Source organism: Desmodus rotundus, chromosome 4 (assembly GCF_022682495.2).
Source record: "Desmodus rotundus isolate HL8 chromosome 4, HLdesRot8A.1, whole genome shotgun sequence".
Classification (NCBI taxonomy): Eukaryota; Metazoa; Chordata; class Mammalia; order Chiroptera; family Phyllostomidae; genus Desmodus; species Desmodus rotundus.
Window position 1 is genome coordinate 149,410,016 of NC_071390.1, and position 11,578 is coordinate 149,421,593.

Here is an 11,578-nt window from a genome sequence, read left to right on the forward strand (position 1 = left end):
CATGGCAAAGCATTTGACAGTGAAGAAGAGCTGAGGTTTGAAGCAGATTCCTATCATGTCCTTGAGGCAGCTGTGTCCAATCTGCTGTGCAGTAACCTCTGATTGCCCTTGAGCCTGACCTTGCAGTAGAGCTATGGGTCATAATCAAAGGGTAGAAACTGGCTGTCTAGGGCAGGGAATTTGTTTATGGTCATAGTTCCACACAAGGAAGCAAGTTCTGACAGGGCAGGGCATTTTCTGCACTCTGTGGTATCCTCAGTGTCCAGTTCTCAACACACAGCAGGTGTTTTGTAAGCATTTGCTAAAGAATAATGGGTGGAGGTGATCGTTATTCATACCATTTACTGAATGTTTTCTGGGTTCCAGAAACTTTATAAACATGTATCTTGCTTAGTCCTAGGACAATCTTAAGAAATAGATTGCTATTTATTTGTTTGCTTTTAATTGTTCAGTGAATTTAAATAATTCCTCCATTGGTTATTGCTTTCTCATTTGTGGCAAAACCTGGATTCATCCATTTAACACATATTGAGTGACAGACACTATCCTAGACATTGGGGCTACATCAGTGAGTAAAACAGGAAAGATCCTTTACCTTTTAAATCCGAGGGAGCATACAATAAATAACATAGTAAATAAGTAAAATTACATTATATATTAGAAGTGGTGTGGCAAGGTAAATAAATAAAGATAAAGGTAGGGGACTAGGAGTATCAGGGAGAGAAAGGGTGGTGGTGGGCAGTCCTCAAGGTTAGTGTATGTGTCATCTTGGCTAGGCTATGTAACCAAACGCTAACCTAGGCATTGTTGTGAAGGCACTTTGTATATGCGGTTAATATCTACAATCAGTTGACTGTAAGTAAAGGTGATTACCTGTGATGATGTGGGTTGGCCTCACCTACCCAGTTGAAGTCCTTGTGAGCAAAACCTGAGGTTTCCAGAGGAGAAAAAATTCTGTCTCAAGGTTGCAGCCTGAGTACCAGCCTGCTCGCCTACCCCACAAATTTTAGACCCAAACAAGATAGCAACATCAACTGCTGCTTGGGATTCCAGCCTACTGGCCTGCCCTATGGATTTTAAATGTGCCAGCCCTCCAAGCCCACAAAATAAATCTCTAGAAACCCTGACTGCTACAGATTTTGGCACTGAAAACGAGGTCCTACTGTAATAAATGACTACAAATGTGGAAGTGTAGGTAATGGCAGAGGCTAGAAGAATTGGAAGATGTATGAGAGAAATTACTTGGAAGAGCTGTTGGTAGAAATACAGACATTAAAGGCAATTTTGGTGAAGACTCAGAAGGAAGTCAGGAGAATTTTACAGAAAGTTTCTATTTTTTAGATAATACCTATATTGTTATGAACAGTATGCTGCTATATGTATGAATGTTAAAGGTGCTTCCAGTGAGTCTGCAGATGGAAATGAGGAGCATGTTATTGGACATTGGAGAAAAAGTGGTCCTTGTTACAAAGTGGCAGAAAACTTGGCTCAATTCCAGAGGCCCAGAAGGGACTCTGGGCCAGCATATTATTTTACTGTAAAATAGAATTTCCTGTAAGCCCAGGCCCGTGGGTTCTGTATAACTGATGCTCTTGTCCTCATATTTAACAATTTATGAACAAAGTGGAAAAGGAAGGCAAAGTGGAATAGTAGTTACACATCGTAAGAGTTAATTTTATGTGTCAACCAGACTAGGCTGCAGGTGCCCCAACATTTGGAAAAACATTATTCTGGGTATTTCTGTAGGAGAGTTGTTGGATGAGGTTAACATTCACATCGGTAGACTGAATAAAGAAGACTGCTCTCCCTAATGTGGGTGGGCCCCATCCAATCAGTTGAAGGCCTGAATAGAACAAAAAAGCTAACACTCCCACGAGTAAAAGAGAGTTCTTCCTGCCTGTTTGCCTTTGAACTGGAACATCAGCTTTTTTCCCCTGCCTTTGGACTCCAAGCAAAACACTAGCTCTTCCTGGTTTTTGAGCCTGCTGACTTTTGGATGGGAACAACACTATTGACTTTGCTGGGCCTGCAGCTTATTGATTCACCCTTGGGACTTGCCCACCTCCATACCTGTGTGAGCCAACTTCTTATAATAAACCTCTTTACACCCACACCCACACATACACCCTGTAAATTCTGTTTCTCTGAAGAACTGGGACTAATACAAGCATGTTTATTTTGAGGTTAAACTTGAATTCAAACCTCAGCTTCACCACTTAATCAAGAAGCCTTGGGCTACGTATTAACTTCTTTAAAGTTCAGTTTCCACAACTGAAAAATAAAGGCATTGACAGAATTCAATGACCAGAAAGTGAAGTGACTACAAGATATTCTTTGTAAAACATAACACCTGGCCAAAATCGAGATCCGAAGAAATATTTAACATTTTCCTAGGGTTAATAAGGTGTATTAGGAGTAGTTTTAGAGATGTATACTTCAGTACTGGGTCCTCCATCAAGCAACAGTGTCACCTCAGGTGCCTTGCTTGTCTGGTCTCTGTTTCCTCATCTGTAAGAGGACAACAGCCAGAACAGGGGGGCTCCGAGCATGCTCCACATGCAGAAGCGACCCAAGTGCCCGACCACAGCTGAGTGGATAAAAAGCGGTGGCACGTACATATCTATAATGGAATACTGCTCAGCTATAAAAAAGAAGGAAATCTTTCCATTTGCAATGGCATGGACGGACCTAGAGGATATTATGCCAAGTGAAATCAGTCAGAGAAAAATACCATATGATTTCACTTATATGTGGAATCTAAAGAACAAAACAAACAAAATTGAAACAGACACAGAGAACAGACTGATGATTGCCAGAGGATGGGGTGAGACTGGGTGAAAGAGGTGAAGGGATTTAGAAGTACAAATTGGTAGTTTCGGGATAGTCCTGGGGATGTAAAGTACAGCATGGGGAAGACAGTCAATAATGTCGTGATAACTGTTAACTATGGACAGTGCCAGGCGGGCACTGTGATACGGGGGGAATGCTTTGTAAAGTACATGATTGTCTAACCGCCATACTGTCCACCTGAAACCAATACAAAATAATATTGAAAGTAAAAGAAACAAACAAACAAGAACAAAGTACGGCTCACAGTCTGCTGCACATCCGTGAACTGTTACCGCCCAGAGATGACAAATCCCGAGAAGTGTCCAGCATGCTTTAGAGACTTCCACAGCAACTGACAGAGTAATTTCATGCCTTTTGAATCTAATAATAAAACTTTGCATGTGTGTTTTGTATATCTCTTTTTTAAATTTCTTTATTCTGATCATTCATGTTTAGTATATATTTTAAAGTAGTCCACAACAGACTAGGGGAGAGAAAAACCAACAACTGGCCCTTCAGCGCAGCTACTTTGAGAACTCTCTTAGATCAGTGCTTCTCCAGTTTCAATATAAGAAGGAAACGTGGGAACCCTGTTAGCTGTGCAGATCCTGACCCAGCGGGCCCAGGGTGCAGACAGAGACTTTGCATTTCTAACCGCACTCAGAAGCTCCTGAGTGCTAGTGGCATTGCTGGCCCATAGGTCACTCTGAGGGGCAAGCCCCTAGATAACCTGTTACCACTGACTGATTAATGTCCTACCTTGTTACAAAATGGAATTAGGGGAGCTTGAGAAAATCAAGGTGACCTGTGGGGTCTTCTAAATCTATCATTTCTTTGGGCTTTTATATACTTTATTCAATTTTTTAAAGAGCTTTAATATGGCAATTCAGAGATTGGTCAGAATGCTGATTTCCATATTTATCTAGAAACTTCAAGGCTAGAAAACTCTACATGGATCATGAAGCCTTCTGTATTGGGAGCGGAGGAATGCATTTTTATGTGGTTTGACTCAGGCCCATGATTTTATCAGAGAGACCAATTATGCAGACCAGGTGAGCCATCGCTCCAGTCAGGGCAGCTGTCCTTCGGAACCTTGGGTCTCATTTAACCATCTGAGGGGTCTTGTGCTAGACTCAACATAGCTCATAGATTTCCTCTTAAAGAGGAGAATATAAGAACCCAGAAAGTGAAATAAGCCAGGTGGTAAAAGGCAAATACTATATGATCTCACCTATAAGTGGAAACTAATCAACAAAACAAACAAGTGAGTAAAATATAACCAGAGACATCGAAATAAAGAACAAGCTGACAGTAACCAGAGGGGATAGGGGAGAGGGATAATGGGGGAAATAGGGGGAGAGCCATCCAGGAACATGAATAAAGGACACATGGACAAAGTCAAAGGGGGTAGGTTCAAGGGTGGGGGGTGGGGGTGGGGGTTGCAGGGGTCATGGGGGGGTGAAAATGGAGACAACTGTACTTGAACAACAACAACAACAAAAGAACCCAGAGGGAAGTATAAATGAAAGGTGACTAATGAAATACCTTATAGTATATGTACGTGGGGGCAGGAGTACGTGGGGGTTGTCACTCTTTCCTCAGGTCCTAATTATGAAACTTACAATTAAGGAAACAAACACACGAGCTAGCCTTCCTAATGTGAAAGAGCAGGAGGTGTGGATGGTACTACTGGAGTCTGAGCAGTGGGACAGAGGTGCCCGACAGGAGCTACATCCAAGCACCCGGCCAGAATCAGAGCGGGCTGCATGAGGATGAGAGAGGGAGTAAATACCCCAGCCTCTCTTCTACCCTTCAGTCTCCGTACTGGTGGTTTCTATTGGCGAAATCAATGGACAGCTAGAGGGCTAGTAATTCCGAGTTTTGCTGTCTGTGGATATCAGCCTCCTGGGGGCATTGAACAAGGCAGGGAATGATGGAGAATATATTCAGAGAGATACGTGGACAATAGCCAGCACAGACTCCACATTCTATGAATATAATCTGACCCCCTCGATCTCAGGCTTCTTATGAAATTTCATATGCACCTGTACATCGAAACCACTGCCAGACATTTACACAACACAGTGCGTTCGGACCACGTTATACAGGATATACTGTGCACCAGAGGAACTGATAGAGTTGAGTTGGTTCAATCCAAGATAACTTTCTAGAGGGAGTGGCTTTAAGATGGACTCATAAGAAAATGAGAGACATGAATTGAGGGAAAGGAGACAGAGATAATAGTATGAGTAACTTCGTAGGTATGAGAAGGGACACTTGGAAATGAATGCCAAACAAGCCAGTTGGTAGAAGGTACTAGGTCCTTGTTTGGATGGTATAAAGGGAGTAATGGTTCTTGGATATAGGCAAGTGACAAAAGAGAGACAGAGATAGATTAATAATAAATAGCTGTGCATTGAGTACATCAGTGATAAAGTCATCTTCTACAGTAATTTTCCACATACATCATGTCATTTATGCCTCACAGCAATCTGGTAGGGATAGTAATATGACCATAGTTGTTATGTGATAGAAGAAAGAACTGAAGGCTAGAGAGAAACTGCTTTGCCGAAGGTGGTAGACTATGTCATTGTTCAAAAATATTTTCTGTCACTCCCGTGGGGACTCTCTTTTATCAAATCCTTCCTACCAGACAATGTTCTGATTATACTTGTCCCATTGACATCAAGCTTGATTTTGTTACTTACTTTGGCCAATGAAATGTAAGTGAAAGTGACATTTGCTACTTCCATGCAGAACCTTTAAGATCCATTGTCCTTTTCCATCTCAACAGAGGCTACCCTGTTAGCCTGGGTCTTAGTGTGAAGAGGACCTGAACAGATTTATAGCCAATAACCAACAGTGGACGTGTAATAAGAGCAAGAAGTATTTGCTCTGATATTGTAAGCTGATATCAGAGATATTCTGGGGATTATTTATTAATGCAACATAACCTAGCGTACCCTGACTGATTAACAAGAGATACCAATTTCCTCCTGGTTGAAGTATTCAGAATATTCATTTATAGTTTTCACTGTACTTGATTTCCCTGTTGTATTTAATAATTGACCAATCCTTCCTTCATGAGATATTTTCCTTTGTGGCTTCTCCTGGTTTTCCTCCTGTTCTGTGCCTGTTACTTCCTGAATCCCCATTGGGGTGCCTCTGCCTCTGTTCACTTTTTCAAAGTTGATATTCACCAAAGTCCTGGCCTTGGATCATCTTTTCTAATACATATTCCCTGGGCAATGACATTCATGCTCCTGGCTTCATCAGTAAATGCGTGAGTCCTATAGGAACTGAAGTGGGAAGTGGGAGCACCTTTTACTTATTGCTCTGATATCAGAGCCATAGGGAGATACTAGGTTTTGTCTAAGAGAAAGGGCAAGGGGAAGCTTAAGGGCATTGTAATGGGTCAAGAAACTCAAATTCAGTGGAGTTGAGCTGTGGAACCAAGGGAGGATGAAGAATTGAAAAAGGTAAGAGTGAGAGCAAGCCTGCCCTTTCTATGTCTCCTTAATATGTCAGAAGTTGTGTTGAACCATAGCCCTTCTAAGTCCTGGATGATTTCTGGGATGTTGGCAATGTCAGGAGGGGGAAATGTGAAGAAGGAAGTAGTAAGAAGGAAAATTATAACTAATTACTTAGAAAACAATGGGTTTGGCTGGAGTAGTGGGATTCTGCAGTGGCCGGGCAAATAGATCTGTATGTGGTCTTCAGATGAGAGCACCCTGGGTGTCTCTGCAGTGAGAAGTTGGCATCTCTACCTGCCTGTGCTCTGCAGCCACTGGGGGTGGTGGTACACAGGCGGACACAGACATGGAGGCTTTTATTAGTACTTCCAATTGAGTGTGCCCCAAACTGGTCTTGTTTCTCTTCCCAAATCCCCAACCCATTTTTCCTTCTGTATTCTGGCTGTACAGGGCTGTTTGGAAATGCAGGAGTCACTTTTTGGATGTCACAATGACTAGGAAATGCTACTGCAATTTAGTGGATTGGGGCCAAGGAAGCCAAACATTTAAAAATGCACAAGAGAATTCCACACACAAAGAATTGTCCTCCAAGATGCCAGTAGCACCTCTATTAAGAAACACTATATGAATGTTATAATTGGATACCCAGTTGCCCAAGAGGGAAGCCTGGAAGTCGCCCAAGATCTCTTCCTCTCTCTTCTTCCCTCACCCAGCTAAGCTGTCACTGAGTCCTGTCAATTATATGCCCCAAATATTTCTCAAATCAATGTCTTTTTCATTCCCACTGCCCTATATTGGCCTCCAAATCTTCCTCCTGTCTCTAAACTAGGCTGCATGCTCTAGCTGGCAGAAACCCTGCCTGCCAAATGTGTGTGAAGCACATGGAAGATGCCACTAAATATTTATTGAATAAATGACTTTTAACTCCCTTTACTGCTTTCTCTTCTTTAGTCAGAGTTAGCATTCTAAATTACATGTCTGATTGGGCTACTCCTGTTTTTAAATTCTTCATTTGCTCCCTATCACCTTCAAGGTAAAAAATCAAATACCTTATTACATAACATAGGCCCCTTGCCTTACCTGCCAGCACCCTCTTCTACCAATCTTCCATAAGAACTTTTGTTCCAGATTTTTCAAAGTGTCATGGATCCCTCTGACCTTTTTTGACTTTGCATACTTTGTTCTCTGTACCAGAAGTACCCTTCTTTCCCTTCTCTGAATGGCTAATTCATAATTCAGTCCTAGTCAAAGACTGATTTTCTCTGGGAAGTCTTTACTGGCAGCCTCTCCCACCAACATCTGGACTTGGACCTTCACTATACCTCTATGGCCTCTCTATTACACTGGGCAGATGCTGCTGTTCTCTGTGTCTTTTGTGCCCACTGGATGGTGGGATCCTTACAGCTCACAGGCAGGCACTGTGCATTTCATTTCTCCACACTCTGTGTCTTGAACTGTCCTTGACCCATAGTCACCCAATCAGTGTTTCTTGTATGCGTGAAGCAAATAGCCAAGACCACATAAGTCAGTAAGTGGCCAAGCTGATTCCCACGAGATTTTCAGCCCCCCAGTGCTAGGAAGTCAGTTACTGCATTGAGGCATTGATTCTGAAATAATGGAATATTAGTGAAACTGGAAAGCAGTGAGTTCATTCACTTTCCAAAAACACCTATTGAGTACTTACTAAGTCCAGGAAGAGAGATAAGAAACATTTTGATGGAAGGCGCAAGAGATCTTAGGGGTAGGTTTTGTGTGGCTGTAGCAGGTGAAAACATATCAGTAGGGGAGTCCCAGAGTCATGGGGGTACCGTCCCAAGACCAGGTTCTCAGAGGGAAGGTGGCCTGACCTCAGGAATTTAGTATGTTGGGTAAGGTTAGAGTTAGTGTTGGCCACCATGAGAAATAGCCACAGGGACTCCTGTACATCCTGCTTACCATTGTCTTTCTCCTGTCCCTCTGTGGGAAGGGTGATGAGTTGCCAGAGGAAGAATTTCTAGAAGGTATAGCCAAGTTTCCTCCCACCTTGGTCATCAGCCAGAAAAAAAAAAGCTGGAGTTCCAGGAGGAAATCTTGTATTAGATCTAGTTGTTTATCAACAGCGCCACCTGGGACATCTTTAGCCACTGGCTTCTGTTAAAAGTGGTAAAAGGAGCTAAATAAATAGTAGCTTGTCACTTCAAACACCTGGACAATAGGGGACAGTGGGGGAAGTCAGCAAACTAGAGGCCCAGAGGTCATCACAAATCTAAGACCTGGACTCTTGGTAGCGTCTTAGTTGTGGAACTACATCCTTCAGTTCATGGGTCCACCGGGACTCCTTCAAGGGCGACAGGCAGGAAACAGGAGCACAGAAGCCAACATGCAGAGACTACTCTGATCGGCAAACATCATGGGGCCTTCCTGCCTTCTGCTCTGGATCACCAAAAGTGACCTTAGTGGCTTAAAAAACCACCTCAGAGTTTTGACAGGTGCTAGGAAATAGCAGAATAATGACCAACCAGGGGGAATACGAAGCCCATTCCTGGTTATGAACCAGACTTAGGAAAAAGGATGGATAGTATTACAGGCAGAGACCAATTCTGGCTAACAGAAGCTTGTAGAAATGTACAAATCAAGAGTTAGTGGAAGCCAGCCAGATTAGCAAAATGTCATATCCCTATTTTAACATTCATTTTGATTTCCCCACTCAAGTTTTACTAGGACAATGGGACACACCATAAAATGAATTTCAGTGGAGAAAATAAACTTCATTTGTTACTAAATATGTTGTTTTTGGAAAGTTTGTGTTTATGTGATCTTTTTTTTTTTCCTAAAAGTTTAACAATCTCGGATAAGTTTGGTTACTCAAGTCTGGACATATAAAATGGTATTTCAATTTTTTTGTGCAAGACAAACTTAGGGAAAACAGCTCTCTTTAGTAAACTTTGAAGTCATTAATGTAAACATATTTTTTAATTAATTTATGTTTTATCATTTGTTGTGGGTTCCAGAGATTGGAACTCACATCTGATGGCTGGATTTGGCGTGTTCAGGCCTTTAGAGTCCACTCCTACAGGCTTTCCATCTGTGTATTCCTCTTACCATGGGCTAACCTCCTCAGACAGTCAAAACTAAATCCTGAGAAAATCACTGTAAAGCCTTTTGTTAAAGCCTGAGAAAGAAAACTTTTTTTTTGGAATAAAACAGTGACAATTTTATTTTTAATAGAAAACTGTAAGAGGGAGGGTATTTACTAGTTCTGTGAGCACTGAGTTGGGTCTTTAAAAGCCAGGAAAAACATGAGGGCCTAGAACTGTTTGGTTATGACTGAGTTTCATTGCATTGTTAGTAGTAAGCAAATAGAGTCTTAAGTATTCTCAAGAGGAAGCTCGATTAAAAGACAAACCTTGGAACAGGCTTTGTGGAAGGCCAAGAGATTAAGATTCTGCCAGTCCAGGAAGGAAGGGATTCCAAAGATAAAGGGCATCCATGGAAAACATCTTGTTTTCAGCTGCTGGGAGCTCTCCATCAGGAAATAAACAGGAATGTGCTGCTTCACGGACAGATAGAGAGAGAATATCTCTAAGATAATCATTAGCACAAGCCCCTTGAATCCAGATGTTTGGGTTTCCATCACCTCCAGAAAAAGGCTATGTCCCCCCAAAGATAACTATAATAAAAAGGTTGAGAAGCTAATATTTTCATTGTGCTCCTCTCCTACTCTTTATTTAAAACTAAACTTAGTTTTATTTTTTTGGTCCAGACTCTGCCATAGATGATGACTGTTACTGCTATAAGGGCAAAAAAAATTAATTGCTAGGAAAATGCAAATTCTTAGGTTCAGAGCTGTGTGCTATGAAGTTGCTGATTCTGGGCTCAATGATTCTCTCTGAGCAGATTTGCTGATGCAGCGTGAGGAATGCCTGGCCATAAGCATGACTACATGCTGGCTACTGCATGTGACCTTCCTCCTGGTGTTAGGAGGGGACACAGACTTATTCATGTGCATGGACTTGCCTTGAAAGCAAACGCATGGAGCACCCAGGAGGTGAATTCTGGGATACTTGAATGCTTGAAATTATTTATTTAGGAGCCACGTAAGGAGTAGTGATGAAAAGCCTCATTCAAAGTCAGAAATGAGGGAATCATGTCTGAGACAAAATACAGAAGGCATGCAGCTAGAATTCTCTCCTATGTAGCCTGTTGGATGCAGGTACCTGCTCTGGAGTTTACCTCCTGGGTTTGAATCTCACATATTAGTTGTGTGGCTGTGACAAGTTACAGAGCCTCGTTTGTTTTGGTTCTTATTAAGTGCAAAATGGAAAGAAATAACAGAGCCTTCCTTATGTGGTTAATCAAGGATTAACAAAGATAATGCATGCAATTGGGTATCACTCACACCCAGGGTGAAGGTCATCTGCAGACAGACTGAGCCTCACCATGAACTCCTGACATCATACTTTCCCAAAGCTACTTCACCATACCCTCTCATAATGTGATTGTTCTGGTTGTATGGCCTCAGGCAAGCTACTTGACCTTCCTGTACCTAAGTTTGTTCTTCTGTGAAAATTTATAGGAATGTCATGAGAGTTAAATTAGTTAGTATTTGTAAAGTGCTTTGAACAGCACCTGGCACATAGTAAGTGCTCTATGAGTGCTTATTAAATAAACAAGACTGCCTGGAATATCTCAGAGTTTAGTACATGATAGCTATGATTCTAAACATGTTCACCTTCAAGGAGAACTTAACTAGAATAGGAACTTGTAAGTCAGCCAGGGAATAATGGTAAAAGAAAGTGCCTGTGTGTATGTTGGGGATAAGCATAAGCATTTCTTTGAAGATTATCCATTATAACGCATAATAACCCCCTTCTCAGCATGGTAGAAGAATAAAATGTAGGCCCAAGGCAATATTAATTAATATTACTTATAACCACATCTTCATCATGATTAAGCAATTAATTTTTCTAGCAACATTATAAAGAACCAAGGACTCACAGTATAGAATTACTGGACCTTTGAATATGATGGCAGAATTTCTGTAATGTTTCATCTGCTTTGATCCTTAAAATGTTTCCCTTTTTATTTGGTTTTAATGGAGCTCCTGCTGCTGATCAGGAAGCATTTAATGTGAAGTTGCCTTGGACTAAATTGAGTCACTGAAGCATGCCTTCTGAAATACAAAGTTATTTTTATAAAGGATGAAGAAACCATTGGCCTATACCAAAGGTAAAGTGGCGGTAAAAATGGCATCTCTTTTCTTTGACTTTTCCCCAAGATCTGGAAGGCTGTGAGTA